Consider the following 13,876-nt stretch of genomic DNA (forward strand, 5'->3'; position numbering starts at 1 on the left):
CCAGGAAAATACCAAGGAGGATAGGAAGGGAGGCGAAGTAGGAGGGATGAACGCGGCAGCATCCTTGTAAGAAGCTTAGCGGCGGGAAAATTTCGGAAAAATGGCGGCTAGACGTAGCGTAGCTGCCGCAATCTTGCCGCCATTCATCCCTCCTACTTCGCCTCCCTTCCTATCCTCCGTGAAAATACCGCGAAAAAGAGTGTATAACTAGGTAAAAGAAAATTCAAAAACTGGAATCTTTCCGATTCTTCATTATTAACTATTCGACAATAAGGATTTTACCACTTATGACGTCAGAGGGGCAATATATTATAATAAAGAAATATATATAAAGACAGCCAAATAACATTTCCCGGAAATACTGTGTTGCGCAGTGCGCCATTATAAGAGCGTTTGATTTTTGATTTCAAGAGAGAAGTGGGCCGATCCCGGATTTACTGCAATACCAGGCCGACCCGTGGCGGAGGTGGAGCAAGCTCCGACCACTCCGCCGCCGTCCAAAAATAAGTTTAATATCTTGGGCCCCGATGGGACCCGTATCAGATATTAAGCTGATAAGAACAGATACTACACTTTGATCTTAGCCAAAAGGCCGAGAAGCGATAACCCGCTAGGAGCCGTCACTGTTTAACAAAGTAAAAAGAGAGAATTCGAGCATTTCAAATATTTCATAATTACGTCACCGAATGTTGGTCCTGGTGGGAGATGACAACGTTTGTAGCCATCGCGCGAACAAAGGAGAAGACGATATCTTGAATCCGTGAAATAGAGGTACACCGCCAGGCCCGGACTGGCACTTTTGGGGTCATCGGCTAGAGACAGTAGAGTGGGCCACTTTACCGGGCCGTATGGAAAAAAAATCTAAATGGTGGTTTATAGGACCATAAATAACGTATTAAGTGTACTAGATTCTACGTGAAACGTCAAACGCGTTTAAATGACCATTTAGGAAAAATTTATTATAAGCGAATAGAGCGTTCTATAAAAGTGGACCATAACCGGTCACTTTTCATACAGACTATAGAGCTGGTTCAGCAGGACTAACAACTTTTGTTATTCTTTGGTTTAAGAGAATTCGGCTTATGTCCTGTCTTTATATGAATATTTTAGAGACGTACCTTTTAGGAGTTGTAGGAGGCACCCTAGGTGTTGAAGTATGTTTGGGGTTAAGGATATTTTCATGATCTAAGTTTCATCTTAAACACGTGGATTTGGGACTAGTATTTTCTAGAATTTTTCTTATTTGCCATCATACATTTATTACAAAAATCATTTAAAATAAGAAAAAAGGCGCGGAAAGCAAAGCCGGAAATATGTGAAGCCTAGGCTAGCAACTACGCTACTAATAAAAATTGACTGCTCTCAATTTCTTACGGGTTTGCCAGATAAATATATTTCTCTAAGACGAAAAACCGGCCAAACCTTCACCTCCTCCGAACTCCAAAGGGGGAAAGCACACCACACCAATTTTATAGATTCGTAAACGCGCCTTCCCAATCGACCGCCATCACCTTACAGTCTACGGGGAGGGTGATGAAAAAACTGGTTTGGGGGGGGGGGGGATGAAATTTCTGCGGTAAAGGGCTTGCTCGTTGGTTGTCTGTACGTTAATATCGGCGCCCAGTAAACGTTTCTAAAAAGAGTGTATAGAACGTTCTATTGGAGCCGCATGCAGCCGGTGGCCCTCGGCGATCACCAACCTACCAGGACCTGGCTAGTCGCGGCTTGTCCACCGCTATCAATTACACTCTAGCGGCAACGGCCATATCACGCTGAATACACCGGTTCTCGTCTGATCACCGAAGTTAAGCAGCGTCGAGCGCGGTCAGTACTGGAACACCGCGTGCCGTTGGCTACTCATTTATTTTCGCGGGATGGGATTTGCGTCTTTTAACAGGAAAATACCTTCATCCTATCATTTTGACGCTGCTTTTTTATGCAATTAAAAGTTCGCCCAGACGATAATATTATTTCGGTCAACTCTTGGCCTTTTTTTAACAACTGGCAGCATCTTTCCGTGAATAAAATACATGTTAGTATCAAAATTGAACAAAATAAAATGGCGAGAAAATTGGTTTTCATTTTATTCTACTTAAGGCTTGTACTTAAAATAGTACTAACTTACTTACTTACTTACTTACTTACTTACTTACTTACTTACTAACTAACTAACTAACTAACTAACTAACTAACTAACTAACTAACTAACTAATTAACTAACTAACTAACTAACTAACTAATTAACTAACTAACTAACTAACTAACTAACTAACTAACGTTTATCTCTAAACAAAAACATTTCCGCGGTAAAATCCACTCTGAAATGGCCTTTTCTGGTTTTGGAATGAAGTCCAAAGTTAAAATTTTATTAACAAATTCTAATTGTGAAATATATTTTTTGTTCTAAATTTTAATCTTAAATGTAATTTAAATAGTTGAATCTAAAAAAGGACTTTTGGAAAATGTTTTATAGAAGGTTTTATCATGGGACAGCCGCATGGATTAGGGGAGTAACCCAAAAATACAAAATATCAAAACAAACCACGAAATTAAATAATAAAACGGAGACAGAGATATATTTTTTAAACAAAATAATATAGCTAACTTTTATCTATTAATTGTTTTAGGTGATGTAGTTTATGTAAAATATAAAAATGAACCTTGGCACAATATAAATTTAATGTCATGTTTTATTGATACTTAGAAAAAGTAACAAACATTTCAAAAGTCAGATCTTTGAGATCATTATTAAAAAAATATAACATTTTAAATCCGAACTCCTCTATAAATATTAAAATTATAAATTCCTAATCTACTTTAACAAAAGATATATCATATTAAGTTTAATACTATTAATGTTAGGAATAATCATGACTTTGAGATAAATAGAACAAAAATGTTTAATTCCAAATATAGTTAATTATAGAGCAATATATAATAAATGATTTTGTACTTACCAAAAATAAGCCTTGCCACTTTATATCTTGGTAATGTAGCTGCCGCGGGCGGCGGGCCCCCGGCGGCGACTCACTGTCCACGGAAGACGGGAAGAGAGAAAAAATGGAGAGGGGCTTATTTCGTGTTTTCTCTTTACGCGGAACATCTTGGCTGGAACCCAATGACCTAAAAATGAGGGGCGCGCTGTCTCTACCCACCATACCGAAACCCGCGAATTTACGTTATGAAAACCGGTTCCTTCAGCCAACCACTTAGAACATGCACGATTTACGAACCTTGGGTTACGAATAAAACCACAGGAATAACACAGAACAACCTCTTTTCGCGCCTTTATTTTACCCCTCTTACTTGCCTCCCGCTCGTCGGCCATTGCCTCTGCCCTAAACGGGGAGTCTAGCATCCACTCCTTGGGTATCCATAATGGAGGAGAGGACTGAAAGGGGGAAAACCAAGCATGGACGCGCCCAGGAAAATACCAAGGAGGATAGGAAGGGAGGCGAAGTAGGAGGGATGAACGCGGCAGCATCCTTGTAAGAAGCTTAGCGGCGGGAAAATTTCGGAAAAATGGCGGCTAGACGTAGCGTAGCTGCCGCAATCTTGCCGCCATTCATCCCTCCTACTTCGCCTCCCTTCCTATCCTCCGTGAAAATACCGCGAAAAAGAGTGTATAACTAGGTAAAAGAAAATTCAAAAACTGGAATCTTTCCGATTCTTCATTATTAACTATTCGACAATAAGGATTTTACCACTTATGACGTCAGAGGGGCAATATATTATAATAAAGAAATATATATAAAGACAGCCAAATAACATTTCCCGGAAATACTGTGTTGCGCAGTGCGCCATTATAAGAGCGTTTGATTTTTGATTTCAAGAGAGAAGTGGGCCGATCCCGGATTTACTGCAATACCAGGCCGACCCGTGGCGGAGGTGGAGCAAGCTCCGACCACTCCGCCGCCGTCCAAAAATAAGTTTAATATCTTGGGCCCCGATGGGACCCGTATCAGATATTAAGCTGATAAGAACAGATACTACACTTTGATCTTAGCCAAAAGGCCGAGAAGCGATAACCCGCTAGGAGCCGTCACTGTTTAACAAAGTAAAAAGAGAGAATTCGAGCATTTCAAATATTTCATAATTACGTCACCGAATGTTGGTCCTGGTGGGAGATGACAACGTTTGTAGCCATCGCGCGAACAAAGGAGAAGACGATATCTTGAATCCGTGAAATAGAGGTACACCGCCAGGCCCGGACTGGCACTTTTGGGGTCATCGGCTAGAGACAGTAGAGTGGGCCACTTTACCGGGCCGTATGGAAAAAAAATCTAAATGGTGGTTTATAGGACCATAAATAACGTATTAAGTGTACTAGATTCTACGTGAAACGTCAAACGCGTTTAAATGACCATTTAGGAAAAATTTATTATAAGCGAATAGAGCGTTCTATAAAAGTGGACCATAACCGGTCACTTTTCATACAGACTATAGAGCTGGTTCAGCAGGACTAACAACTTTTGTTATTCTTTGGTTTAAGAGAATTCGGCTTATGTCCTGTCTTTATATGAATATTTTAGAGACGTACCTTTTAGGAGTTGTAGGAGGCACCCTAGGTGTTGAAGTATGTTTGGGGTTAAGGATATTTTCATGATCTAAGTTTCATCTTAAACACGTGGATTTGGGACTAGTATTTTCTAGAATTTTTCTTATTTGCCATCATACATTTATTACAAAAATCATTTAAAATAAGAAAAAAGGCGCGGAAAGCAAAGCCGGAAATATGTGAAGCCTAGGCTAGCAACTACGCTACTAATAAAAATTGACTGCTCTCAATTTCTTACGGGTTTGCCAGATAAATATATTTCTCTAAGACGAAAAACCGGCCAAACCTTCACCTCCTCCGAACTCCAAAGGGGGAAAGCACACCACACCAATTTTATAGATTCGTAAACGCGCCTTCCCAATCGACCGCCATCACCTTACAGTCTACGGGGAGGGTGATGAAAAAACTGGTTTGGGGGGGGGGGGGGATGAAATTTCTGCGGTAAAGGGCTTGCTCGTTGGTTGTCTGTACGATAATATCGGCGCCCAGTAAACGTTTCTAAAAAGAGTGTATAGAACGTTCTATTGGAGCCGCATGCAGCCGGTGGCCCTCGGCGATCACCAACCTACCAGGACCTGGCTAGTCGCGGCTTGTCCACCGCTATCAATTACACTCTAGCGGCAACGGCCATATCACGCTGAATACACCGGTTCTCGTCTGATCACCGAAGTTAAGCAGCGTCGAGCGCGGTCAGTACTTGGGAGGGAGACCACCTGGGAACACCGCGTGCCGTTGGCTACTCATTTATTTTCGCGGGATGGGATTTGCGTCTTTTAACAGGAAAATACCTTCATCCTATCATTTTGACGCTGCTTTTTTATGCAATTAAAAGTTCGCCCAGACGATAATATTATTTCGGTCAACTCTTGGCCTTTTTTTAACAACTGGCAGCATCTTTCCGTGAATAAAATACATGTTAGTATCAAAATTGAACAAAATAAAATGGCGAGAAAATTGGTTTTCATTTTATTCTACTTAAGGCTTGTACTTAAAATAGTACTAACTTACTTACTTACTTACTTACTTACTTACTTACTTACTTACTAACTAACTAACTAACTAACTAACTAACTAACTAACTAACTAACTAACTAATTAACTAACTAACTAACTAACTAACTAATTAACTAACTAACTAACTAACTAACTAACTAACTAACGTTTATCTCTAAACAAAAACATTTCCGCGGTAAAATCCACTCTGAAATGGCCTTTTCTGGTTTTGGAATGAAGTCCAAAGTTAAAATTTTATTAACAAATTCTAATTGTGAAATATATTTTTTGTTCTAAATTTTAATCTTAAATGTAATTTAAATAGTTGAATCTAAAAAAGGACTTTTGGAAAATGTTTTATAGAAGGTTTTATCATGGGACAGCCGCATGGATTAGGGGAGTAACCCAAAAATACAAAATATCAAAACAAACCACGAAATTAAATAATAAAACGGAGACAGAGATATATTTTTTAAACAAAATAATATAGCTAACTTTTATCTATTAATTGTTTTAGGTGATGTAGTTTATGTAAAATATAAAAATGAACCTTGGCACAATATAAATTTAATGTCATGTTTTATTGATACTTAGAAAAAGTAACAAACATTTCAAAAGTCAGATCTTTGAGATCATTATTAAAAAAATATAACATTTTAAATCCGAACTCCTCTATAAATATTAAAATTATAAATTCCTAATCTACTTTAACAAAAGATATATCATATTAAGTTTAATACTATTAATGTTAGGAATAATCATGACTTTGAGATAAATAGAACAAAAATGTTTAATTCCAAATATAGTTAATTATAGAGCAATATATAATAAATGATTTTGTACTTACCAAAAATAAGCCTTGCCACTTTATATCTTGGTAATGTAGCTGCCGCGGGCGGCGGGCCCCCGGCGGCGACTCACTGTCCACGGAAGACGGGAAGAGAGAAAAAATGGAGAGGGGCTTATTTCGTGTTTTCTCTTTACGCGGAACATCTTGGCTGGAACCCAATGACCTAAAAATGAGGGGCGCGCTGTCTCTACCCACCATACCGAAACCCGCGAATTTACGTTATGAAAACCGGTTCCTTCAGCCAACCACTTAGAACATGCACGATTTACGAACCTTGGGTTACGAATAAAACCACAGGAATAACACAGAACAACCTCTTTTCGCGCCTTTATTTTACCCCTCTTACTTGCCTCCCGCTCGTCGGCCATTGCCTCTGCCCTAAACGGGGAGTCTAGCATCCACTCCTTGGGTATCCATAATGGAGGAGAGGACTGAAAGGGGGAAAACCAAGCATGGACGCGCCCAGGAAAATACCAAGGAGGATAGGAAGGGAGGCGAAGTAGGAGGGATGAACGCGGCAGCATCCTTGTAAGAAGCTTAGCGGCGGGAAAATTTCGGAAAAATGGCGGCTAGACGTAGCGTAGCTGCCGCAATCTTGCCGCCATTCATCCCTCCTACTTCGCCTCCCTTCCTATCCTCCGTGAAAATACCGCGAAAAAGAGTGTATAACTAGGTAAAAGAAAATTCAAAAACTGGAATCTTTCCGATTCTTCATTATTAACTATTCGACAATAAGGATTTTACCACTTATGACGTCAGAGGGGCAATATATTATAATAAAGAAATATATATAAAGACAGCCAAATAACATTTCCCGGAAATACTGTGTTGCGCAGTGCGCCATTATAAGAGCGTTTGATTTTTGATTTCAAGAGAGAAGTGGGCCGATCCCGGATTTACTGCAATACCAGGCCGACCCGTGGCGGAGGTGGAGCAAGCTCCGACCACTCCGCCGCCGTCCAAAAATAAGTTTAATATCTTGGGCCCCGATGGGACCCGTATCAGATATTAAGCTGATAAGAACAGATACTTTTAATTGTTTATTAAAAGCTTCGTTTTTTTACATTTTTACAATTTTGTCATTTTTGTTCGCGTGTTAATTATTTTAATTTATCGCGAACAATCGTTAAAAGATAAAGGGAACATGGTTAAAAAATCGAGCAAAGAACTATGCTAAAAATTTTAAAAATTAAATTTAAAACATATTTTTGCCTTTTTTCACTTCTTTTTCTGGAGTTTTACTACGTCGTCTCTTTGGATAATTTTTTAAAAGTTCGATGATTTGTGCCGCTTGGTCTTCTGCTCGTTTGGTTAGGATGGGTGAACGTGTGGGTGCTCTGGAGTTGATTTTTGCAAGAAGGGCTTGAAGTTCGGTTTTCCTCAATAGATGTAAATGTAGTTGTGACGGATCGGTATAATTCCACTCTGATGGATCAAATCGGGGTCTGGAGTTGTTGTCGGAGTCAATGGATTCGGGTTCGCTTTCGGGTTCTAGGTCATCGTGATGTGGTGGAGATTTCAAGGCGTCGGCGTATTGGCTTGTTTGGACTGGAGGTTCTGCGTTTCTCTTGTATGGTTCTGGTGATGTTAAAGTCCAGCTTTCTTCAGAGGATTTGGAGTCGTCTGCTTGAGTAAGTATTGAGGGTATGCGTGGTGAGCTTTCTTTTAAGTCTTCTTCTCGGGTGGTAGCGCTAACGATTACCACCTCCAAAGGAGTACGTGTGGAACTTGCGGTGGTTTCCGGATCTTGGGGTAACACGCGGTCTTCGTTTTCCTTCTTCTCTGCCCTCTGGTTTTTCTTTTTTTCGCAGGTGGAGGCAACGTGCCCCTCCTGCTCACAAAAGAAGCATTTCTTGGCAACCCCGGTATAGTATACCAGGGCCCTGCTCCGTCCAAAATAAAGCACATTAGGAACAGTTAGTTTCATTTTCAATTTCACTACACGATCGCCATTCCTTATCCCTTTTAATTCTTTATATTCATCGTGGCGATGAGCTTTAATCTCCCCGTATTGACGCAGGGTTGTCAGAATGGAATCCCATTGAATCCAAGAAGGCAACTGCTTTATGGTAAGCCAGATGCCGTCGTCTTCTACACTCGTGATTTTGCAGGGCTTGTTGTTTACCATTAATTCTCCATAAGAGACAGCTTGTTGCAGGAATGCAAGGGTCGTAAAAGTTAATAAAAAGGATGTATTACCAACAGGTTGCAGTGTTTCGACACTGTCTGGTCCAAGTTTCTCGAGGAAGGCTTGAGCGACTTCCAAGAAGCTACCGCTTACGTCTAAGCGAGCGGTTCGTTTCCTTACCTCCATAGCCATGCTGGCTATGAGAGGATCAGCGGAGAGACGAGACTTCACAGGAGCAGGATCACAGGAGATACAGCTTCAGGTGAGTAACAGGTACGTAGCAGGTGGGTTTTTTTTTTTTCTTTCAGGAACAGCAGCAGCGGAACGGCTCAGCAAAGGATCATCTCGTGCGGTAAGGCAGGCAAACTCGCCTTAAAGGCGTATAAACACTTCTCGCCCCCCGACTAAGATCTCGGTATAGTACTATTGAAGAACAGATACTACACTTTGATCTTAGCCAAAAGGCCGAGAAGCGATAACCCGCTAGGAGCCGTCACTGTTTAACAAAGTAAAAAGAGAGAATTCGAGCATTTCAAATATTTCATAATTACGTCACCGAATGTTGGTCCTGGTGGGAGATGACAACGTTTGTAGCCATCGCGCGAACAAAGGAGAAGACGATATCTTGAATCCGTGAAATAGAGGTACACCGCCAGGCCCGGACTGGCACTTTTGGGGTCATCGGCTAGAGACAGTAGAGTGGGCCACTTTACCGGGCCGTATGGAAAAAAAATCTAAATGGTGGTTTATAGGACCATAAATAACGTATTAAGTGTACTAGATTCTACGTGAAACGTCAAACGCGTTTAAATGACCATTTAGGAAAAATTTATTATAAGCGAATAGAGCGTTCTATAAAAGTGGACCATAACCGGTCACTTTTCATACAGACTATAGAGCTGGTTCAGCAGGACTAACAACTTTTGTTATTCTTTGGTTTAAGAGAATTCGGCTTATGTCCTGTCTTTATATGAATATTTTAGAGACGTACCTTTTAGGAGTTGTAGGAGGCACCCTAGGTGTTGAAGTATGTTTGGGGTTAAGGATATTTTCATGATCTAAGTTTCATCTTAAACACGTGGATTTGGGACTAGTATTTTCTAGAATTTTTCTTATTTGCCATCATACATTTATTACAAAAATCATTTAAAATAAGAAAAAAGGCGCGGAAAGCAAAGCCGGAAATATGTGAAGCCTAGGCTAGCAACTACGCTACTAATAAAAATTGACTGCTCTCAATTTCTTACGGGTTTGCCAGATAAATATATTTCTCTAAGACGAAAAACCGGCCAAACCTTCACCTCCTCCGAACTCCAAAGGGGGAAAGCACACCACACCAATTTTATAGATTCGTAAACGCGCCTTCCCAATCGACCGCCATCACCTTACAGTCTACGGGGAGGGTGATGAAAAAACTGGTTTGGGGGGGGGGGGGGATGAAATTTCTGCGGTAAAGGGCTTGCTCGTTGGTTGTCTGTACGATAATATCGGCGCCCAGTAAACGTTTCTAAAAAGAGTGTATAGAACGTTCTATTGGAGCCGCATGCAGCCGGTGGCCCTCGGCGATCACCAACCTACCAGGACCTGGCTAGTCGCGGCTTGTCCACCGCTATCAATTACACTCTAGCGGCAACGGCCATATCACGCTGAATACACCGGTTCTCGTCTGATCACCGAAGTTAAGCAGCGTCGAGCGCGGTCAGTACTTGGGAGGGAGACCACCTGGGAACACCGCGTGCCGTTGGCTACTCATTTATTTTCGCGGGATGGGATTTGCGTCTTTTAACAGGAAAATACCTTCATCCTATCATTTTGACGCTGCTTTTTTATGCAATTAAAAGTTCGCCCAGACGATAATATTATTTCGGTCAACTCTTGGCCTTTTTTTAACAACTGGCAGCATCTTTCCGTGAATAAAATACATGTTAGTATCAAAATTGAACAAAATAAAATGGCGAGAAAATTGGTTTTCATTTTATTCTACTTAAGGCTTGTACTTAAAATAGTACTAACTTACTTACTTACTTACTTACTTACTTACTTACTTACTTACTAACTAACTAACTAACTAACTAACTAACTAACTAACTAACTAACTAACTAATTAACTAACTAACTAACTAACTAACTAATTAACTAACTAACTAACTAACTAACTAACTAACTAACGTTTATCTCTAAACAAAAACATTTCCGCGGTAAAATCCACTCTGAAATGGCCTTTTCTGGTTTTGGAATGAAGTCCAAAGTTAAAATTTTATTAACAAATTCTAATTGTGAAATATATTTTTTGTTCTAAATTTTAATCTTAAATGTAATTTAAATAGTTGAATCTAAAAAAGGACTTTTGGAAAATGTTTTATAGAAGGTTTTATCATGGGACAGCCGCATGGATTAGGGGAGTAACCCAAAAATACAAAATATCAAAACAAACCACGAAATTAAATAATAAAACGGAGACAGAGATATATTTTTTAAACAAAATAATATAGCTAACTTTTATCTATTAATTGTTTTAGGTGATGTAGTTTATGTAAAATATAAAAATGAACCTTGGCACAATATAAATTTAATGTCATGTTTTATTGATACTTAGAAAAAGTAACAAACATTTCAAAAGTCAGATCTTTGAGATCATTATTAAAAAAATATAACATTTTAAATCCGAACTCCTCTATAAATATTAAAATTATAAATTCCTAATCTACTTTAACAAAAGATATATCATATTAAGTTTAATACTATTAATGTTAGGAATAATCATGACTTTGAGATAAATAGAACAAAAATGTTTAATTCCAAATATAGTTAATTATAGAGCAATATATAATAAATGATTTTGTACTTACCAAAAATAAGCCTTGCCACTTTATATCTTGGTAATGTAGCTGCCGCGGGCGGCGGGCCCCCGGCGGCGACTCACTGTCCACGGAAGACGGGAAGAGAGAAAAAATGGAGAGGGGCTTATTTCGTGTTTTCTCTTTACGCGGAACATCTTGGCTGGAACCCAATGACCTAAAAATGAGGGGCGCGCTGTCTCTACCCACCATACCGAAACCCGCGAATTTACGTTATGAAAACCGGTTCCTTCAGCCAACCACTTAGAACATGCACGATTTACGAACCTTGGGTTACGAATAAAACCACAGGAATAACACAGAACAACCTCTTTTCGCGCCTTTATTTTACCCCTCTTACTTGCCTCCCGCTCGTCGGCCATTGCCTCTGCCCTAAACGGGGAGTCTAGCATCCACTCCTTGGGTATCCATAATGGAGGAGAGGACTGAAAGGGGGAAAACCAAGCATGGACGCGCCCAGGAAAATACCAAGGAGGATAGGAAGGGAGGCGAAGTAGGAGGGATGAACGCGGCAGCATCCTTGTAAGAAGCTTAGCGGCGGGAAAATTTCGGAAAAATGGCGGCTAGACGTAGCGTAGCTGCCGCAATCTTGCCGCCATTCATCCCTCCTACTTCGCCTCCCTTCCTATCCTCCGTGAAAATACCGCGAAAAAGAGTGTATAACTAGGTAAAAGAAAATTCAAAAACTGGAATCTTTCCGATTCTTCATTATTAACTATTCGACAATAAGGATTTTACCACTTATGACGTCAGAGGGGCAATATATTATAATAAAGAAATATATATAAAGACAGCCAAATAACATTTCCCGGAAATACTGTGTTGCGCAGTGCGCCATTATAAGAGCGTTTGATTTTTGATTTCAAGAGAGAAGTGGGCCGATCCCGGATTTACTGCAATACCAGGCCGACCCGTGGCGGAGGTGGAGCAAGCTCCGACCACTCCGCCGCCGTCCAAAAATAAGTTTAATATCTTGGGCCCCGATGGGACCCGTATCAGATATTAAGCTGATAAGAACAGATACTACACTTTGATCTTAGCCAAAAGGCCGAGAAGCGATAACCCGCTAGGAGCCGTCACTGTTTAACAAAGTAAAAAGAGAGAATTCGAGCATTTCAAATATTTCATAATTACGTCACCGAATGTTGGTCCTGGTGGGAGATGACAACGTTTGTAGCCATCGCGCGAACAAAGGAGAAGACGATATCTTGAATCCGTGAAATAGAGGTACACCGCCAGGCCCGGACTGGCACTTTTGGGGTCATCGGCTAGAGACAGTAGAGTGGGCCACTTTACCGGGCCGTATGGAAAAAAAATCTAAATGGTGGTTTATAGGACCATAAATAACGTATTAAGTGTACTAGATTCTACGTGAAACGTCAAACGCGTTTAAATGACCATTTAGGAAAAATTTATTATAAGCGAATAGAGCGTTCTATAAAAGTGGACCATAACCGGTCACTTTTCATACAGACTATAGAGCTGGTTCAGCAGGACTAACAACTTTTGTTATTCTTTGGTTTAAGAGAATTCGGCTTATGTCCTGTCTTTATATGAATATTTTAGAGACGTACCTTTTAGGAGTTGTAGGAGGCACCCTAGGTGTTGAAGTATGTTTGGGGTTAAGGATATTTTCATGATCTAAGTTTCATCTTAAACACGTGGATTTGGGACTAGTATTTTCTAGAATTTTTCTTATTTGCCATCATACATTTATTACAAAAATCATTTAAAATAAGAAAAAAGGCGCGGAAAGCAAAGCCGGAAATATGTGAAGCCTAGGCTAGCAACTACGCTACTAATAAAAATTGACTGCTCTCAATTTCTTACGGGTTTGCCAGATAAATATATTTCTCTAAGACGAAAAACCGGCCAAACCTTCACCTCCTCCGAACTCCAAAGGGGGAAAGCACACCACACCAATTTTATAGATTCGTAAACGCGCCTTCCCAATCGACCGCCATCACCTTACAGTCTACGGGGAGGGTGATGAAAAAACTGGTTTGGGGGGGGGGGGGGGATGAAATTTCTGCGGTAAAGGGCTTGCTCGTTGGTTGTCTGTACGATAATATCGGCGCCCAGTAAACGTTTCTAAAAAGAGTGTATAGAACGTTCTATTGGAGCCGCATGCAGCCGGTGGCCCTCGGCGATCACCAACCTACCAGGACCTGGCTAGTCGCGGCTTGTCCACCGCTATCAATTACACTCTAGCGGCAACGGCCATATCACGCTGAATACACCGGTTCTCGTCTGATCACCGAAGTTAAGCAGCGTCGAGCGCGGTCAGTACTTGGGAGGGAGACCACCTGGGAACACCGCGTGCCGTTGGCTACTCATTTATTTTCGCGGGATGGGATTTGCGTCTTTTAACAGGAAAATACCTTCATCCTATCATTTTGACGCTGCTTTTTTATGCAATTAAAAGTTCGCCCAGACGATAATATTATTTCGGTCAACTCTTGGCCTTTTTTTAACAACTGGCAGCATCT

General features: G+C 40.5%; 6 non-coding genes and 3 pseudogenes across 6 annotated transcripts; 4 read left to right on the plus strand and 5 right to left on the minus strand.

Annotated features, from left to right (window-relative positions):
• Window positions 1–412: 412 nt before the first annotated feature.
• LOC149920943 (U2 spliceosomal RNA) lies at window positions 413–604 on the minus strand. Its single transcript, XR_016477631.1, has one exon. It is a non-coding gene; the product is annotated as a U2 spliceosomal RNA (small nuclear RNA).
• Window positions 605–1,754: 1,150 nt separating this feature from the next.
• Window positions 1,755–1,855, plus strand: LOC149920944 (5S ribosomal RNA; annotated as a pseudogene).
• Window positions 1,856–3,834: 1,979 nt separating this feature from the next.
• LOC149920945 (U2 spliceosomal RNA) lies at window positions 3,835–4,026 on the minus strand. Its single transcript, XR_016477632.1, has one exon. It is a non-coding gene; the product is annotated as a U2 spliceosomal RNA (small nuclear RNA).
• Window positions 4,027–5,177: 1,151 nt separating this feature from the next.
• LOC149920946 (5S ribosomal RNA) lies at window positions 5,178–5,296 on the plus strand. The gene has a single exon (XR_016477541.1). It is a non-coding gene; the product is annotated as a 5S ribosomal RNA (ribosomal RNA).
• A 1,979-nt stretch (window positions 5,297–7,275) lies between these two features.
• On the minus strand, window positions 7,276–7,455 carry LOC149920947 (U2 spliceosomal RNA; annotated as a pseudogene).
• A 1,421-nt stretch (window positions 7,456–8,876) lies between these two features.
• LOC149920948 (U2 spliceosomal RNA) lies at window positions 8,877–9,006 on the minus strand (annotated as a pseudogene).
• Window positions 9,007–10,157: 1,151 nt separating this feature from the next.
• LOC149920949 (5S ribosomal RNA) lies at window positions 10,158–10,276 on the plus strand. Its single transcript, XR_016477543.1, has one exon. It is a non-coding gene; the product is annotated as a 5S ribosomal RNA (ribosomal RNA).
• Window positions 10,277–12,255: 1,979 nt separating this feature from the next.
• Window positions 12,256–12,447, minus strand: LOC149920950 (U2 spliceosomal RNA). Its single transcript, XR_016477633.1, has one exon. It is a non-coding gene; the product is annotated as a U2 spliceosomal RNA (small nuclear RNA).
• Window positions 12,448–13,599: 1,152 nt separating this feature from the next.
• Window positions 13,600–13,718, plus strand: LOC149920951 (5S ribosomal RNA). The gene has a single exon (XR_016477544.1). It is a non-coding gene; the product is annotated as a 5S ribosomal RNA (ribosomal RNA).
• Window positions 13,719–13,876: the final 158 nt, after the last annotated feature.

Source organism: Leiobunum rupestre, assembly GCF_980474605.1.
Source record: "Leiobunum rupestre chromosome 9 unlocalized genomic scaffold, qqLeiRupe1.1.hap1 SUPER_9_unloc_1, whole genome shotgun sequence".
NCBI lineage: Eukaryota > Metazoa > Arthropoda > Arachnida > Opiliones > Sclerosomatidae > Leiobunum > Leiobunum rupestre.